At 29.6% G+C, this 21,414-nt stretch overlaps 1 protein-coding gene across 2 annotated transcripts in view; it reads left to right on the top strand.

Annotated features, from left to right (window-relative positions):
* The window catches only part of LOC129989305 (nephrin-like), an 827,768-nt gene that overhangs the window by 467,495 nt on the left and 338,859 nt on the right, over positions 1–21,414 (top strand). The window lies entirely within an intron of this gene.

Genomic DNA, 21,414 nt, shown 5'->3' with positions numbered 1-21,414 from the left:
TAACCTAGTGAAAGATTTGCGTCCTTACAACAAACATTTTACCTTTTTTTTTCAAGTATACGAAGTATAAAAATTATTTTGAGATCTTAACAAGACTTCATGTTTTATACCTTCTCAAGTACAAAAGCACATTTTTTCACATTATGTCTGTCTCTGAGAAAAAAAAAATAACTCGCTTACTTTCTATGAGATTAAGTACACGACGAAGCAATGTTACAGATTTAGAACAGTTCTTCTTATTATTATTTTTAACGCCGACGACACGTTGTGTTACATCACTTGTTTCATTTTTTTTCAAGATCTTGACGTGATAATCCATAGAAGCACAAAAAAGAAATAATGAAAATATCACTTTAATATTTATTTTTTTGAAATTTACTTGCCATTTTAGCATCCATTTATTTGTAAATCGATGAAAAAAAAATTGTATAATGATGTTTCAAATTTTCGGAATTATTTTCATCACTGATGGAGAAAGAAAATCATCAAATCTTTAGTTGTGCAAGGAATGGAATTCTTGTATTATACTTTTTAATGTCGTTTGGCCATAAAATTTCTTTACAGACTTTATAAAGAATAATAAAATATATACAAATCTTGGGAATAATGCACTAGATATGGAGTAAATATTGAAGGGTTTTTTTTTATTTCATTTAATACAATCATCATAATATTACAATACTATGTTTATACAATCATTATAATTTCTATCATGCAATATCTTATTATTTTTTATAAAATGCCATCAGTAACTAATATTAGTAATAGCGTGAATCATAACCTAGTAAAAGATTTGCACTTTTACGATAAACATTCTGCATTTTTTTATTTTCAAGTAACGGCATATAGAGAAAATACTATAATCATATAAAAATTTGAACTCGAGATTTTAAAGAAACTTCATATTTTAAATCTTCCCGAGTTCAAAAACACGTTTTTTTTTAATATTATGTCTGTCTGTGACAAAAATAACTCAAATACTCTTTGAGATAGACTGGTGAAATTTGATATATTGTTGCACTAGATTTGTAGATTCTTATAAAATTCTGAGCCAAGTAAATATAATTTGAGCTAAGTAAATATAATTCAGTAAACAAGTTAAGCATCTAAAATATCAAATTTTGAACTAAATTCGTCATAAGGTTGACCGTTTGTTGATCTGTATTTTCACTGGTATGTAAACGCTCTATTTTAAAAACGCAATGACTTAAATACATAAAATTTGGTATTTGATTTTGTGACTACGGTTTCAAATCTGTGTTATATTTTGGTTTCAACCAGTTTAAACAATATAATACACCAATTTGATTCTCTGGTAACTAGAGTTAAATACAAATAATTAATCGCCAAAAAACTATCAACAAGGATCGTACTGTATATTCAGTAAAACTGCTTAATTGACATCAAAGATTCATATTTCATGCGTATTGATGTTAATCAACGCCGTCAAGGGCATTGATGATCTTACTCAAGGTCAATAACTTTACACATGGGAGAAGAATAATATTTTTATTTTTTTATTAGAAAGCTTAAACATTTTGAGAAGATTACTCCTGCTGGTTTAAAGACTTGTCCTTTTTTAGTTTTCAATTTTGTGAGATTTGGATATTTAGACTTGGAAGTCGTTAAATATTGAAAATATACAAATGTAGTGTATTTTCAAATGACAAGATTTGATATATTTCAAATTACAAAATTTAAAAGACAATATAATAAATGTTAAAAATTTAATCGACATACTTCACCAATAATAGGTTTGTAAATCGTGGAATTACAAACTGACTACGCGGGCATCATTTGCTAATGGAGGGAGGGGGGACAGGTAGGCCAATAGAGTTATAAAGATTGCCTGCCATCTTACATTATTTTTTTTTCTCTCACTATCATTCTGTTTGGGTTTAAAAACGCGCTAATAATGTGTTACATCGTGATCATATGCTCTCTTTTATGATCGCTAGAGAAATCCACCATCCTTAGAAAATATTAATACATTATGAAACCATCTTCGGTAAAAACAGCTAAGCTAACATTTTCCCTCTCAACGATGACTCTGATCAGTATCTTTTCTTCAGAACACATTATCCATATTTGATTTCTGAAAAGTTATAAAGATGTGTTAATCTGTTTCTGTACCATACAGATTATGTATACACATTTTTCACCGCTTCCCCTATACTATTTCTTTTAGTATGAGATCAATACCCTCTTTGAAAATATGAGTGATGATGAAACCGTTTTTCAACAAAAATAAAACTATCAACATGATATTTTTCTTACAAGCTCAATGACAATGATTGGAGGTCTTGCTTATTATGATAAATTTCGACCAGAGCAGCTTTTCTTCAGTTCACACTAACCACCATTTTTTTTTTCTTTCTGAATACCTCCCCAGCATGTCATACGAGTGAAAATAATCATCAAGAACAGGAGGAATGCCGGAAAACCTGGGAGGCAAAATCAATCTCATGGCCCATTTTTACCGGGCCAGGAAAGAATGTTTTAGTACGATCATATCTGGCTTGAAAACCACCTATAAATTAAAGTTATTGCATTCCTCGCATTTGCTGGCACTTCATTAATTAGATTTCTATCAAACTGAATTTATTGAGCCCCCTCTTACCTCAGGTGGAATACTCGGGAAGAACGAAACAGAGCGAAAATTATTCTTTGAAAACAACTCCTTCTGGTGCGTCATAACGAAGTGGAGTGCAAGAATCATCTGGTTTAAACAATAAATTAACTAACTACAGCAGAAGCGGCGAGGTTAATTTATTTTGCCTGTGTAGGTAATCTGCTAGGAGTAATTTAGAATGGATCCGACTAGGAATTGTCTGGGCCGAAATCTAATTAACGGGAATTAACGCGAATTTAAGCTTTTCACAGAACTGCTGGATTTGGAAAATGGAGAATTTCGTGTCTGGTGTGCGAGGGAGGGGTTTATAATTTCCAACTGTCCCGGAGCGATGGTGTTGCATTGTCTATTGGGAATTCGCGAGCGGAGATCCTTTCTTCCCTGACTTGCGTTATTATTGCACAAGATGTTGTTGTTGCTGTTTGTCCCATATCGCAAAGCGTGCAGTTCAGTTTCAAAGTAGCGAGAAAATGGATTGGGTTTAATTAGTTTATCATTGTCAGATTTTTAAACTGAATCACGATTTTCTACAAATTTATTTATATTATATATTTATAAGCAGAGTGATAAATACGTTAACGTCTTTATTTTGAACTCTGTACTAAACCAGTGGAAGTGGTCTCCCAAAACTTTCTCGCATACTCTCTAATAAATGTGTTATCTCAAAGAACAATTTTGCATGGCATTGGCGTACAGTAGTTTAAAATATTAACGTTTCGCGTAAATTCAGCATTCTTAAAATCTATAGTGGCGCTCGTGGTATCTATCCTAAATCTATATTGGCTTATAATATTGTTTCGAAATTTTTTCTACTATAAATACCGCCAATAAATCGTAATGACGCAGCGCATTTAATTGCTATAGTTCAGCAGCTTGCTTGCTGTCTAATTCTCCAGTTTTTTTACTTGTCGGCGACTCCGACTCCTCTCACACACCACTGCAGCTTGATGGTTGGGTTGACGGGGCGCCTAGCCCCGGCAAGGGCTTATCCCCGGTAAGGAGAGACTTCAAAGTGCTTTGCTGTCTATACTTTGCCGTGGCCGTCTTCGACGAAATTTGGAGATGACGAGTGTCAGGACTCATTGTGATTGTCTGATATTAGGATTAGGGTGGACTTCACTGCAGCTTCAGAGTGTCCGTCTTTTATAGTTCCGGTAGGCGGGGCTAGAATATTCAGACCAATCAGAGCGTGCGAGAGTGTATCTTGCCTCCTACTGGATAGATCGTGAAACTTCTGGAACTTTCCAGTATGATCCATTTTGTCGCCAAAGTCGCCAAATTCGTCGCCAAGTCGCCAAATGGTCGCCGAGCTCAGCACGCACAGGACAGATCTTACAAAGGTTTTTCTTACGATGACACTAGTCGTGCCGGGTAGCAAAATTGCAGATTTGTAACAATATAGTGGCAGTTTTTTTTGGTGATGAATCCCAGTATGCGGTTAATAGTATTCCAAAAATGAATTTATATTTCAGACACATTTTACCCAAGCGATTGAAACAAAATTTGACACAAAACTACACTTGTAGTTTCAAAATCCCATGCCAAATTTTATATATTCAAATCATTGCGTTTTTGAGTTATCGCGTTTGCATATTTCTAAAAGTACAGACCGACAGATAGTCAACCCGACTATAGGTATTAAATCTATCTAGCTCTCTATCTATCTGTAATCGAATCTTATCTATCTAGCTCTCTTTGTTTTGTAGTTATTGTGTTAACTTATATTCGAAAAGCGGACAGACAGATTTCCTCTTAATGGATTTGATAGAAATCCACAAATTTGGTATAAAAACCGAATGGCCAAGTTCATCCCTATAGTTTAAAGAATATTTGAGTTATATTTATCACAGACAGATAGATACAAAGATATTTCCCCAAAAATGTTTTGTTTTTTAACTCAGGACGGTTTAAAATGTGGAGAATCATCAAAATCTCGAGTCCCCTTTTTTTTTTCCTTTCTTTGTACTACGTATAGAAGAAAGTAAAAAATAAAGAAAATAATCATCTGTAATACGATTTCAAATGCATACATTACCGAATATAAAGAAAATAGTTACCACTCGGTTCGCAGCAACTATTTTTAAAGTTAGCAAAAATTTATAGATGATAAGTTTTCGAGAATAAATTTAAAATAAAAATTATTAAAAATTAACCATTTTTTTAAATTTTGGAGCTCTTTATAATTTTATTCTTTTATCTTTTAAATATTCTGCTATTTTTGACGATTTGTTTTAACTAAATATGCAACTTATTTTCTGGTACTTGTGCATTATCACTGCAATTAATCACTCACAGATTCTTTTGTGTCTATTGTTCGCCGATGCAATTAATAATAAGCAAGTACATTTATTAGAGAGCATGCGAGAAGATTTCGGGGAGACCTCTTCCACTGGTTTTACTCGAAATGTACTTTATGTAAAATCTTTACTCTAACGAATTGGATAATTTGGTTATATTGTACTGGATAGCCAAGCAATATTGCTCGGAAATTCCTAACATCACAGTTAAATGTTTTCACATTGCAAAAGTTGAGTTTATGCAATCTATCCACCATTTGTAAAGAAAAGATTCATTTGATTACAGAAAAAATTGCAGAGGATTTAACAATTAGGCTTAACTTTCTGTGCTTATGAAACATTTACATGGATACCACTGGAGAAAAAAATTCGATCACTATATGCTTATGGGAGATTTGAAATCATAAAGATAAAGCTCACTTTAGACTGCCTCCTTTTATTTGTGAATTTTTTTATTAGTAACGTCTTAAATCCCTGTTTAATAAATAGTCTGGAAAAAATTATACTTTCAATAATGGATCAGTTCAATATTATTTAGGAGGTTGGTACTCAATTCATGTTTCTACTAGAAAATCAATATTATAAACACCTAAAGAATGTTAATGACTCAAAAGAATAGAAAAGACAGGCCTCTGATTGTATTCAGGAAATGGACGTTATAAAAAAACTAGCAAAAAGAGAATGAAAAATCTACTTAGAAATCTTTTTAATAAAATTTACAAGGTGATTATAAAATAATACCTCATTTTGGAAAAGTTATATGTTAACATTCTAACAAAAGTCGCCTTTCTAAAAATTATTTTGAGGTGCAACATCGGGAGTTTCAGTTTTTACATCCAACGACAAAGATTTCGGCCTATTATTTTTTCATTAAGCCTGTATTAACAGAAATTACTTACCTTAAGTACTACTAATCCCCCGGGGGGGCACCTCGAAATGAGGATGAGATGCTTCCGGCAGGGTGGTTGGATCTCGCCACCCTGGAGGGTACACTAATAGGTGGGGGATCTGGCTCATTCCATCGATGACGGGACGTACTCCCTTCGGGGAGGGTTGTACCGTGGCCGGTGACGGCCCTTAGGACTCAACCACAGTTCCCGCCAATGTTGCTGTTGAGGCGGTCCGGTCATTCAGTTTTATGGTTTAAATCCGTGTGCCTTCGGGCGGGTCGGAGAGTTAGATGGTTACCTTAAGTACTAATTATTAGATAACTTTCGTTGCATTGGTTTGTCATAGATAGGTTTTTTATTGGACTTTAATATACTGCAAGCATGTTTACATTCGATAGATAAGTAGTATAGCACCTTGACTAAGTTCTTCGTTTTTGTCTTGCCTTTGGGCTATGTTGGTTTATATCAACCGGTTTTGATATAAGGTCCAGTGTTTTCTTTTCTGTTTTGATATATACAAAAATTAAATTTCTTTTTCAATTCTATGGGAGAGCTTTGATTAATTTAAAAAGGAATAACTACATTCATCTAACCCGTAATATTGAACAGTTTGATTATTATCTTGTATGTCCTTTCAATCAAATTGAAATCAAATTTACAGTCTTTGGTGGTAATCAGATTTAACATCTCATGATTTAAGCTAATTTTACCAAATTATTTTTGCTGCCTTATAGGAAACCGAATTAGAAAATTAACTGTGAGTTTTTTAACTATCATATTTTTGCAGCAGTCATATTGAATATTTTAGAATTTATAACATTTATAGCTTTGCAACATCATTTATAAGGTTAGCTAGGTATCGATTTGTAAATGTAGTCATTACAAATAGGAATATTCATTTGTAATAATCTTGTACGTTCCATCGCACTTGTTTTCTTAACAAAACTCGCATAACATGATGTTTAATTTACTGATATATAATTAACAAGCGTCAAATGAATTATTATTATTAGTTGACGATAAGAATTGTAACCATTCTTCGAAGCGAAACATATACTCGCATATTTTGACAAGATTCATTGTAGTTCCCTAAAGTTTCTCTCAAAGAATTTATTATAGCTGGTTAATCATTACTAGTTAACCGAGAAAATAGCATACATCTGTTGATACATAGCCTCATGTATTTTGCTGCGATTTAGTTTCATTTTAGCGAAAACATCTTTTCCACTATATCAAGTTCACCGACGTGTGATGCATTTTATTTTATCCGATTATGGTTAGGGTAGTTCCAAATAAACTAACCTTTAACAGTTTTGTAAGCTTACAAATTATCTTAAAGCTCCAGAACATGATCTACATTACCAATCGCTTTTGTTTCATTCCCCATATCTTACGGAGGTATTTTCTGATTCGATTCAGACCTCCAGCAATAAATTCAATTTAAATTCGCCATCTTGATAAGCGGATGAATTCGGAAATTGCATTTCGTGCTCGGTGCCGAAGTACGCCTCCAGAATTGGAATACAATTTACGCAGAAATTACTGCAACCCCAGCAGTTCCTTCCTTTTTTTATTTCCTTCCTCGGTGGAATATTCATGAAAGTAATTGAGGGTTTCTATCTAGATTTAATAGAAAATAGACCAACCTCGTAGATTAGAGCTTCTGTTAAATAATGAGTGGTGAATGAAGGTTTCTATCCTTTTTAGTTTTATCCCAGGGGTTTGAATGATCATTTTAGATTATGTTTTAACTGTAAGATGGAAGTTCTTTTATTTAAGTTCCTGATATGTTAAATCTTTATATTGCGATTTGATAGAACGCAAGTATATTTGTGAAATCATAGTTTTGGTAAAGCAATAGGGAAATGATTTTCCTCCCTTCTATTTATTGTGAGATAACATATTTAGTTCCTTCGAGTTGATCGTATGATTATTAGTTTAGTCTTTTCTCATCATTTAAGTAATATTTTATATCATGATATATTGTACAAATTATGAAAATATTTTTCTAGTTTTGAAACATTGTAGAATGTAAGATATTTTTTAATATTGTGGAATATTGTTTCTCTATATTACACAATATTGTTTCTCTATATTACACAATATTGTTTCTCTATATTACACAATATTGTTTCTATATATTACACAATATTGTTTCTATATATTACACAATATTGTTTCTCTATATTACACAATATTGTTTTTCACTTAAGTTATGGGAGCCACAAGTATATTTGTGAAACCATGGTTTTCGTCAAGGAATAGGAAAATGATTTCCCATCTTTCTATTTATTGTGAGATAATATCTCTAGTTCTTTCGAGCTCATCGTATGATTAATATTTTAGTCTTTCCTAGGCACTTAAATAGTATTTCTGATTATGAATTACTGTAAAATTTGTGAAAACAGTATTTTTTCTAGTGTTGAAATGTTGTAAAATGTGAGACATTTTTAATGTTGTGGAATATTTTTTCGCTATATTACACAATATTGTTTTTCACATTAGTTATGATGGAAGGCAAATATATTTGTGGAAATATGGTTTTAGTAAAAGAATAGGAAAATGATTTCCCCCCTTTCTATTTATTGTGAGAAAACATATCTAGTTCTTTCATTTATTGTGATATAATATCTGAATTCCTTTGAGTTGATTGCATGATTACTATTTTAGTCTTTCCTGAACACTTTAAATAATATTTCTAATCATAAAATATTGTAAAATTTATGAAAATAATATTTTTCTGGTATTGATATATTGTAAAATGTAAGACATTTTTACATTCATACATTTAGACATTCTCACAGAATATTTTTCCAAGTTTGTAATCTTAATTAACTCTAGCGACAAATAATAATGATCTGGTCTACTTCAGAACAAAATTATTTGCCATATTTCGAAGTTTTGTAAACAATTTCCGAAATAACATAGCTGAAATGGTTCTTATTTTAATCAAGAGAAATTCATTCGATCATCAGACATTTTAATCTTATTTTTTTCTGTAAAATTGTTTTAAATTTTTCTCTCCAATTTTCATAGCATTACCCTTTTTAAAGCAATAAGTTAATTTATTTTTCCTAAATCTTTATCTTACTCAATTTATCTTTTTTGTCATAAAATATTTTCAAGTTTTTCTGTCATTTTTTCATAGCAATTTTATTTATTACAAAACTTGATTAACAATTTTCTAAAAGTTATAGCTAAAAGAATTTTCCTTTAAATTAGGTGAAATTCATTCACCTAGTAAAGATGAATATATTCATGTGTCTCTCTGTGTGTTGGCGCTCTATAGGCTAGACTGTTTGATCTACGGTTACCACATTTGGCATGTATTTATCTTAGAAAGCAAATATGTACATAAGTTAAATATAAATTTAAATGTCACGAAGATAAGGTAAATATGTAATCTCGGTGTGTTATTTTTCTTTTTCATATTTTAATTTTAATTAATTAAGAACTAAGTTAGCGTTAATTTTGACGTCTATCCCAAAATTCGATAATATTATTGAACAAAAATGAATTTTATACCAATTCAAAATTTAAACAATCATTTTTTTTAATGATAGCAGTTAAAATCGTGTAAATTTCACTGTATATTGAAAATAGTTTTTTTTTATCTTTCTAGCACTAGATTAAGTTGTTGGTTGAATTTTAAACTGTTTTCATTGTTTTATCAAATATGCAATTGCGTAATTTTCGCCCATTGTTGAAAGCTAAAGTAGATGGATTCTATTAATATCTGTCTAGATGAATATAAAAGTGAATTACTACAAAATTTTGAAGACAATTAACCAGATATTTATGCTTTTAATAACACTATGGTGTTATAGAACTTCCACCTTTAGAAGGGTTCATATACACAATATTTAAAACTTATGTAAGAGAATAAAATAACACTACTTTAATGTCAAACAATATGGTGGAATGATGAAGTTATACTAAACGATTTATTTGAAGTCAAACATAGTCAATAGGTGAACAGGCCGATCACCTGAAGCGACTAGCTCTTCATAAATCTTAATCCAACCAACATAACCTGCTCTTTCGCAAAACATCTTCAAATTTGTCACTTCAGTTTTCAAAAAAATATCCCTTATTTCAGAACTTCATAAATAGCTTTTGAAGTATTATAACTAAACTGCCTTTCTTTAAAATCACGTAACACTTATAATTATTTATTAAAAGAAATACATCAAAATACCCCTTGATGCATGTTCTTTAGCTTAGCAGCAATTAAAATAAAGCTTCTAAATGAAAACTATGACAGACCTGTCACTTCCCAATTTCACTGCAACTGTCAATCGAAGCTGATTGGTCTAAACTCAAAATAAAAAGATCCGTACGTCTGGAGCATTTCATTCGAATTTTTTCTCCAACCAGCATCTGACAAGCGCTTTACCGGAAAATGTTATGCTTAAGACATCACGACATGGAGTTTTTAGGTTGTTTTTTATTTTATCCTCCCCTCTTTAAGATCTGTCTTTTAAGCCTTCGTTTAACTGGAATTTCAACTGCTTGTCACAGGATGTTTTTCAAACCTTTTCCTTCTAGTTTCTTCTAGTATTTCATTTTTAAATTTTTCTTCGGAAAAAAGCTACCTGCATTTGAGTACCTGTCAATTTTTTTTCTCTCTCTCTCGATAACTTGAATTTTTGTTTCTGAAATTCGGATTTCTTCCGTTTCTTAGAGATATTGTTTGTTTTTACGTATATTAGAAAATATATATATGAATTATAGAAAAGTTGAAGAAAATATATATATTGTTTTATTAAGATGATTTACATTGATGGGATTTTTAACGAACACGTTTTTTTTAACAATTAATGAATGATTTGTTAGAATAATATTCTATTTTGTGGACCCACAAAATACCCATTTCCAATATTTTTTGGGATTATTTTGCAGTAATGTTATAAAAGTGGTTTATTTACTCTTGATATAGGGGATCAAAGGAATATCAAAGAACGCATATATGCAATTTAATACTTGGAAAAATGTAGGTTCATTACAAGAAGACCATCCAGTTAGATAAGTTAAGGATGAAATCAGAATTATCAAAAGCATTAATGGAGGAAAATGAAAAAGACCTTATAAAGCTCGAACAGTTATTTATTTATTCGGCGGCCAGCCGAAACTATGGCAAATGAAGTTTGTTATATCCAGATAACAATTAAAAGAAACCATCAGATAACTACTCTAAAATTGGTTGGTTAATGGCCCAAGAGCCAAAGATAAGGTATATCGCGCCAATCACATGGTTTGAAATGATATCACTTGAGGAGTTAAAAGTTTAAATGGATAAAGTACATTAAAAAAACAATTCGATAAAACAGCAGTAATCAAAGCTTAAGAGGTAAGTTAAGTATAGCACATAAAATCTTGAAAAAACATCTATATAAAATTATAGAAACCAATGGCCTTGAAAAAGTTAAAAATATACTGATGGGGTAGGTTCTCCCACTAATTCCTGGATGTTAGGTGATGATGAGGTAAAGTGCGTCATACGATGAGAATTAAAGATAGGGCATTCAGTTTGAATATGCACTACAGTAAGTTCAAATGGACATCTGGGCTCTCTCTAAAATTGGAACAAGAATTAGAGACAAATAACTCAGAAAAAATGACTTGCTATCGAAACTAAGTGACGTTATAAAAAGAGTTTAAAGATCGAAATGAATAAGTATGAAACAAGATTAAAGGAAATGACGATATAGTAACGAAAAAGAAGCGACGTCTTAATGAGAGACGTACCATGGATATTTCAAATGTGTTTTTATAGAAATCCATCGACGTCGCTAGCAAACTTGTTATTACATCAAAGAAACAACAGAACAAAAAATGAAGTTTGTTATATACAGATAACAGCCAAAAAGAAACTGTCAGATAACCAATTCTGGAATTGGGACAAGGATTGGAATCAAATGGGTCAGGAAAAGCGACTTGGTATCGAAAATAAGTGGCATTATAAAAAGTTTAAGAACGAAATTAAAAGAAACGATGATGTAATAACGATAAAGATGCGACGCTTTAACGAGAGACGTACAATGGATATTTCACCTGTGTATCTACGGAAATCCATAGACGCTACTTGCAATCTTGTTATTGTATCAAAGAAACAACAGAACAAAATCTTTTTGGATAATCCTTTTTATTTTCACAGCCAGCGCATTTCATGGCGTATATTTTAAGAAAACAAGCTATTGTGTTTAAACTTAGAAAAGCCGGTTACCTCAAAAGAAATATTTACTCTAGGCATGTCATTACGTAACCTCACTTTGTTTTTATGGCAGCCCAACATGAATTTGAATACCCCAAATCGCATACTTTTGTTTACCACGGAAAAAAAAAGAAAGAAAACTATAATGTTACTTTTTTTATTCCCCCTAAAATCACAAAAACCACGAGAATGGAAACAAAACCCGCCCCTAAGCAGGCCGCTAGTTGTCAAGTTAAAATATGGCGTCACTATTCTTATTCAGTCATTATGGCGAGAAGGTGTCATTTTTACTCGGATTTATGTATGGAGCGTTAGTCCAAACTTTAGAGCAACGTAAATTTGGAAAAGCGCGTTTCGCTATTTATAATAGAAGGAGCAGCCCTGGTGGAAAAGATACAACATGATATTTTATAAAACAAACATTTTTCAAGGTTTTGTGTTTTTGCATTGTCGAATGGAAGGCAGGTTTATCTCGTGGTAGAAATAGAAAACTGAGGAGTAATGGGCGTTTTTCAATGTGTTCGCTGCTTTTTTTTTTTTTTTTTTTTTTTTTTGCATGTGTGCTAGAAGGTAAGTTTCCGATTTTAGAGTTCTGGAAATAATATTAATAACATTGTGGAGTTTTATTTTTTAGTGAAATCAGATTGGTTTGACTTTTATAAGTAAATAAATACTCGGCGTTGCGATCGATGCTTATTTATCCAAAAAATTTCAATTCGTTTTAATTCATTAATGATTCAAAATGTTTTCTTATTAGGCTTCTATAATGTCTCAAGAAATAATTATTTTACTCTTTGAAATAATAGTATCTTTTTATTTTTTCAATTCGTAAAATTAAAATTACAATAATTCGTGTTCGCTAGCATTAATATATTAAATCTTATCTAAATTGTTTTGAATTTTTAATATATTCAATTATTTTTACTTAAATTATTTAGTAAATTAGATTAAATTTTTATGAGTTAGTAATAAACATCTCCGGTATTTTAGAGAATTTTTTATATTTGAATGATTACTGTACTCAGCTTGAATTAAACAATTATTTTTGAATATTTGACATCAATGAGTTTTAAATAGAAACGTTTTCAAAGATCTTTTTTCCTTTAAATTTTCATTTTTTATTATTATTATTATTATTATTATGGTAGTCAAAAGCTAAATAACGTCGTATTTTTAATATTCAGAAACATTTGAATAAAATATAAACTTTGGATTAAATAAAACTAAAATTAAATATAACTTAATTATCGTTTGGTATTTTTATGAAAAGTTTTTTTATTTCCGTTTACAGTTACCTTGAATTACAGTCTATCCGTTTGAAATTTTGTCAAAATCTTAATCTTATTTAAACAGAAGTAATTGCAAAAAAGGATAACCACCAACAAGTGCCATGAATTCTTTTTTACACCAAAATTATACTTGTCTGGGAGCTAATTTTCTCAAAGATAACTTGCTATTTACTTTCATAGCAATCTTCGATAAAAATGAGAAAAATATAAAAAGCAGTGTGTGCCCAGAATTCTAAAACCCCGACCGACTCAAAAATTCACTTACCGTGTTAAACCAACATAAATATAATAAATTTTTAGTTTCAGTAAATCAATCCGTCCCTTAATATCTATATTTAATTTTTTCCAAAAGTATATAAAACGCATAAATATGATTTTATTTAATTTATTTGCTTCAGATTTGTAAAAGTATAAATTTGTGACAAGTTTTTCACTCACTTTCCGACTTACTAGTGTTTTGAAATGTTGCGCTCTTATGCAGCCGAAGTTACAGTGCAGTATTTCAATTTTTTCATAACTTTATTATCAGTCAGTTGAATAATTTAATTAAATTTTGATTCCACAATTCGGTGTCATCTGTTAGTGATTTTAAAAATATTTATTTCGAGATTCCATAATATTTTTATATTGAAATGTTAATTAAAAATTATAAATTAAAAAATAATTGAAATAAATTCTCCTTTTCAGTCCACTAATGCAAGCTAATTTTAATGAACTCTTTTTTTTAATACTTTAATTATTCGGTATTATTTAATCTTCAGTATCAATGCTTATACTATTTAAATCTGGAACTTATGCATATGATAGATTTTGATAAAGACTTTAAATAATTTTATAAATTATATATTAAGGTTGTAAATGATAATAATTCTTTTGAATGCAAGTGCCTACACAAAATATTTTACTTCGGGATTTTATTGCAAAATACATTGCAGAAGAATACAATTCAAGATTGGTTTAAATATAATGGTTTCTATTATTTCTATTTATTTCAAGGTATAATAAATATTTAAAAATTATTTCTCTTTTGTATACTCAATAAACAAGGCAAAATTTATGCATTTTTGAAAATAGTATGAAAGTATATTTTATATTTTAATTAATTTTCAAATTTGCAAGTTAAAAAAATTTTCAACAGAAATTGATAAAAAATTTGGATGTCAATCGAAAGAAGAAGATCTGCAACAATATTATTCCAAATTTCATCCATTTTTATAATATGTGGCAAAATCCAAAAGCATTCAAAGCAACATGACTCTTCCTTACTTTTCTAGGAAGGACATCTCAGCTTGACCAAAGGATTACCTAGCAAGTATAAAAAGTTGTTAAAATGGATCTGAAAACAAACGTTGGAAAGCCTTCATCATTGCTTTATATTAAGATTTTTTCTTTTTAAAATAAATGCTAGGGATGGAGAATCGGGCAACTCGAATTACATTTCAAGAAAAATTTCGTTTGGGACAAATGGGGAGCCGATTACAACTGTAGAAATGATTAGTGAGTTTTTTAATTAATTAAAAAATGTTCATTGGTAAAATTCTGTACCAAGTATGGAATTTATATGGCGTGAAATACATGAATAACTAAAACATTGAGTGAAACACGAAAGCAACCCTTTGTAAGCGGATAATGCAATATCATTAGATATCCTCAAAGTATCGTTAAAAAATAAAAACGAGTGTATAAACATTTTCTTGACTATTTTTTTCTTTCATAAGCTTTATATTAAGAGAAGAAATTTGTAATTAAAAAAATTCTCAAAAAAAAATTTACAGTAATATTTGTTAGAAACTTGAACATGAAAGTTTCTAACTTTTATTGTCAACTGCTCCAAAACCTTTTAGGATTGCTTTATTAATGCTAAATTACTAAACATATAAAAATTGTTGATTATTTTAATAATATGCTTCGAAATGCAATTTATTTATTATTTATCTGGAGTACATTTACAAATAAAAGTACAAATGTTGAATTCTTACTTGGTTTTGTGTCCTTATAATGATAAACATAAAAAAAACCTCTAATTTATTTTAAAGAAAAGTTACCGTATTAATAAACGAAAAGTTATAATTCGAATAAAATAAAGTATTAATAGATTTACTGTTTGCTACATTTGCATATATTTAAAACAGAAAATAAGTCTGTTTCTCTTATACCTTTAGTTTTTTTTTAACGTTTTATCTAAAATGTTGAATCTGGGAATTTCTCATTATGCAAAATCAAAATTAAAGTTTGCTATTGAAATATCTGAAGATTATATAAGTGTAAATATGTAGATAGCCTTTTTGAGCGAATGCAATTAACATATTTTTAGAGAGGATATTTTTCGAAATCGAATGACATATTTTTCTTAAATTTTTTTTTATAAATTACGAATAATGACAAATGCTCTGATGTTTTTTTAATTGATTGCATAAATGCGCCATAATGAAATAACTAAAAACATGTATATTTTTACAAAGTTACTCAAATGAAAGTTTTACCTAAAATAAAATTAATATATATATATATATATATATATATATATATATATATATATATATATATATATATATATATATATATATATATATATATATATTAAGTTAAAAATTTATGAAGAAGAAACAACAGTTTGTGAACTAAATTTATCACAAAAGAGTCATAATGTGGCTTCCTAATTCCGAAAAAAATTTGAATCCGTCGCTGGGTATTAGATGGTATGAGTAAGTTACTTTCGTCATATGACTTTTCATCATTTGAACTGATTTATGATATGTCTTGCTTTGTGTTTCATTCTTACGAGTACAGATGGCGCAAAATCCCGTTTATTCTTTAAATATACGTATTGATCAAGCGCTTCATTAAATTCAGAACGCGACTTGATATACAGCCGCTTCATTTTATCCAAAAATTTATTTCATTACTTTCCATGAATTCTGATAAACGCCGGGAAAGAAAGTCTCTTGGTAGTTGCGGTTCTTTCGCCGGAAGAGATTGTTGCTTCACTTCAGATTCCTGCCTCATAAATTTCAGCCGGAGGGCTCTGAGCCTAGCACCAGATTCGGAATCTTGATTCTTTTCTTTTCAACGCATTTCGCCAAACGATTGAGATTTACGAACGAGATCGACACAGAAGGCTCTGAAAATTCTTCGCTCGAGAAAAGTTCTAAAAAAAAAAAAAAAAAGTAGAAACTTCCATTATTTGCATGCTGCCAGCGGAAGCGGTCAATACTGCTATCAGCCTCACGGTTTCGCGCCAAAAAAAGAATAAAATCTTTTTGGATTTTGGTTCGTTTCGGTAGTTTAACTGTTTTCTTCATGGACCTAAAAATAATAGTAGTTTCTTATTCTTGTTTTTATCTTAAGAATTAGTTTAAAGCAATGTCTGTGATGTAGAATTCAAATATAAATATTGCAAACTCAAAAAAAAATCGGATTTTATTATTAAGTCTAATTAAATCGCGAAAAATTTTTACTTTATATCGCGAAGATGATTTTGAATATTGGAATTATTACACTTTATATATATTCTAATCCATCGTATTCTAATTCATTCATTATAAAAATATTCTTTATCTATATTCTAATTCATTCATTATAAAAATATTCTCTATCTATATTCTAATTCATTCATTATAAAAATATTCTTTATCTATATTCTAATTCATTCATTATAAAAATATTCTTTATCTATATTCTAATTCATTCATTATAAAAATATTCTTTATCTATATTCTAATTCATTCATCATTAGAATATTCTTTATCTATATTCTAATTCATTCATCATTAGAATTATTATTCTATTCCTTATTATTCTAATTCATTCATCATTAGAATATGCTTTATCTATATTCTAATTCATTCATTATTAGAATATTCTTTGTCTATATTCTAATTCATTCATTATTAGAATATTCTTTATCAATATCCTAATTCATCGTATTCTAATTCATTCGTCATTAGAATATCATTTATCAATATTCTAATTCATCGTATTCTAATTCATTCATCATTAGAATATTCTTTATCTAGATTCTAATGCATTGTAAAATCCAATGAGTTATAAGCAATTCGGATTATATTAATCTAATTATGTATATATTCAAATTACTTTTATAAATTATTAAGTACTATGTTTTTTTATTCAAATTACGTTGATAAAAAAATTATTTTAAATAAACAATTTATTAAATTCGCTTGCCTTTGGTGACCAGTTAGTTTATTTTGGATACCGATTGCGTTTAATTTTAATCAAATTTTTTATTATGATTTGATATTCATCATTTTTTAGCAACTCATTAATACTCACCAAATCGTTGCTAGGCATTGGAACTGTGTTGCATTCAGCATCCATTTCATATACCATATAATATTCAAATTATCTATTAACTCGCAACTGTAAATATCATCTATATTTTGATTTTTGCGGTACTGTAATTGACGTTCCTATTCCTCTTACATATCGCACAGATATTAAACTGAATTCTTCACCCACTGCTATCAACAATGGAAGAAAATCAAGCGATTAGGTATTTGATGAAACTGTTCGAGTTTCAATGTTGATGAAATCATTCAAAAAATATTTTTAGAGAATCGTCAAATATCAAGGGAAATCAAGGAAACAATTAAAACGAACAATTAATTATAAATAATGACATAAAAGATAATTTTCTAAATTTTAAAATGATACAAAAAGAATGTTTTCGAAAGTTAAAGTGGAAACAAACAAAAATATTGTTTACTTTTAATTGCTTAAAAATCACATTGAAGTTTCAAAATAAATCACTCCAAGATGCACATTTCTATTCTTAAAAATATATTCGTGCCAAAATTTGTAACTTTAAGTCAAATAGTCTGACACATAGAGCATCTAAACTCACAGATCTTTACTATTTGTATAGATCATATTTATCTGCTGAAATACATTGTAAATATTCCTCTAATTTATTTATTTTTTTGAGTTAAGAATAACGCAACAATGGTGCAGAATGTTGCCACAATAAATCAAACTTTACCAAAAGTATCTATAATACTTTGCATACAGCAGATACCCAAATATATATCACTCCGTTTAAAATATAAGCTGACTTGAATTTAGTTATTTCTTGCCTTTTTTCTTAAACAGAGCTTCTGCTGTTGTTTAATCTATAAATTCATTCCTTGGTATTTTTTTATCAAATATATTTTTCATTCACTGAGTTTCTTCACTTTCTTTCTCACAAAATTAATACATTTTACTGATATAAAACTTTCCAAAAAAGCCATATACCGTAAACACTTCTTGACACTTAATTTACATTCTGATGAGCAGACAATGCTGTACAATGAAATAATTTTCTTTGCCTCGTTAACTTGATACGTTATTAAAATATCAATTCATAAAGCACCGAAACTCTATGAAAAAAATCCGTTCTATCTAAATTCGTTCTATTTAAATTATCCAAATTTAAATCTTCAAACTCACTCGTCTTAACACTATTCATACAATTAGAGTTCAGCTGAAACAAAGGATTTAGCATTAACTGAATTTCCTTCGATGTCGATAGAAATGTGCAATGTATTAGAGATAATCCGTATTAAGTGAATCTGACGTAATGAAATTGGATTGTGATTTGAATTTCAGCCATTATGTTTGCAAAGATTAGTGCTTTGGAACAGGATTTACCATGTAACCGGATGGACAGCATGTTCGATAGAACGGATTTAATTCGGTTTCGAAAATTTAATTTATCATTCTTTCAATATAATTCAAATAAAATTATCATTTGCATTCAAATAAAATTCATTACAGCACTGGACATTTCTTTTGAACGACAGACTGAATCAAAACAGACTTCGAAAGTGTAAATCCTTATGATCAACATTTGTTCTTAAGAGAAATAGATTTGGAAAATAGCTTTCGTTTTCCCTCTTTCAATAATTTAAATACTATTTCTATCTTTTGTCATGTGGGAACATGATGTTGCTTTGGTTTGAGGTTTTTGAAGCCACAAAACGCACGGGCAGAAAATTGACAAATTATCGCTTTTGAGGCATTAATTTTTCGCTTTTAGGGTTATTAGAAAATGATAAAGAAAGTTGTCACATGTGGCGACTTATCGCCAACAAAAAGCTACTACTTCACGCGATTGTCTGCCATGTACCCGATCATCAATGTCTGGCCATTAAAGGACAGAGTCGTAAGAAGAATCAGCCCGAAAGAGCGAAAAGAGGTATCTGAAGATGTATATATTATAATGATAGTAATAACATATTTTTTTAAAATTCTAGAAGGTAAAAAAGTTTTGGAAATCGAACGATTTTCAGCTGGAAAACGATTTACCGTTTTCTAAATATCGACGCATGCGTAATCCGATAACGCATGTGATTGTTTAAAGCCGGTTTAAGCTGGTTTTTCACGAAAAACAATTCTGGCCTAGAGAAAAAAATTTTAGAACTTGATTGATTTTGAGATGATCAAAAAACATCGCTTTACTAAATGTTGATGATTACGAAATATGGGTCATGTGAGAACATAATATTTTTCTGTCGGATTGATACCACGTGACCTTAAAAAATATTCTCACATGATAACTTGAAATTTGCAATAGCAGAACTCAGGGTTTTTTTTTATTTATTTTAAATTTGCGCGAATCTGTTGAGGTAATTTTACTTAGCACAAAGCAGAGAAAGTGAAATTATTAAATATATTTTTTAAAAAAATTCACCCTCGAAATGATCGTTAATTCACTTTGGCTTTAAGACTTAAGGCTCGTGAAACTCGTAGCACAAACTGATTTTTATTTTTATTACTTTGTAATAACTGTAACTTTAACGATTTAGTGCTCGAAATTTCGATAATATTAAATATTTACTATTCACCATTTCTATTCTCTTTACGATTTTCTCTTCTCTTATATTTTGGATATGATTTATATCTGGCAAATCCGAAATTCAAGACAATGCCACTTTGAAGTATGACAGATATCCGACGAAACGAGTCCTCAAATCCTAGACTCTACAGCCCTACCATTACGGACTAGAAAATCGTAGAATTGAAAGACCTTTTCTTTTCTAAGAAACATGCAGAAATGGAAACAGCATTCAATTTTGTCTTTATTCCATACTTTTTTAAAATAATCAAAAGCAACAATAGGCAGTCGGCTGACTTTAGTAATTAGTCTGATCTTTTCTTTTCCACAAAGCATGCAAAAGTGATTTTACCTTCAGTTTAAGTTTTTATCTTTAAAACTTATCGTTAGTAGTATGCTCAAAGCAAAAGAATTATAACCTTCTTGCCTAGGCATTCAGGGTTTCTTTAATGGCAACTGTCACAACAACATTGAGGAAAGCAGAGGATGAGACCCTAACAGCCAGAATTGAAATGCCATCCTTATTCACCGGCCACGGCTACAGTTCTCCATAAGGAGGTATGTTTCGTCATCAGAGTGGATCCACGATATTGTTATGCACACCAGGAAAGTGGAAACGCGTACATGTACTGAAACTACTCACCTACGATGTGGTGTCTAGTGGTTGAATAGGAAGTAGTATAAAGTAATAGTAAAAATAGAATTTGACCATTTCTTTTTCAGAAAGTATAAAAAAATAAATAAAACTCATTCATTATCATTATAGTTTTTAAAAAAATATTCAATATAGAATGAATATATTACTTTGGTTAAAATAATGAGAAATTTTTTATTCGTTTTTGCTAGATGTCTCATGAAGCCACTGTAACATTAAGAACATTACGAACGGGGACTCTGTCTCTTAACTTCAAGTTGCCTCTTCTTTTAATTTTACCCTTGATTTTCTTATTTCCCATATTATCTGTACAGATAATAAACAGAAGCTTTATTCTTTAAATTTTAACAAAGAGGAAAGATTATGTGGTAAAATATTTGATAAAATATTTAATAATTAATAATAAATAATGAGGTTATAATAATAATAATAATATAAAATAATGAGGTTAATAATAACATTAATATAAAAAAATGAGGTTAAATATTCATTGAAATGTATTGTTGAAAATTAGGTAAAAAAGGAATATTTTAAAGAAATAATTAAAAGACATCAAAAAGATGCCTGACTATCATATTCTCACTGTCCAAATTATATTTAAG

This window comes from Argiope bruennichi, chromosome 10 (assembly GCF_947563725.1).
Source record: "Argiope bruennichi chromosome 10, qqArgBrue1.1, whole genome shotgun sequence".
Classification (NCBI taxonomy): Eukaryota; Metazoa; Arthropoda; class Arachnida; order Araneae; family Araneidae; genus Argiope; species Argiope bruennichi.
Note: the sequence above shows the minus strand (reverse complement) of the source record. Positions and strands in the feature narration are given on the sequence as shown.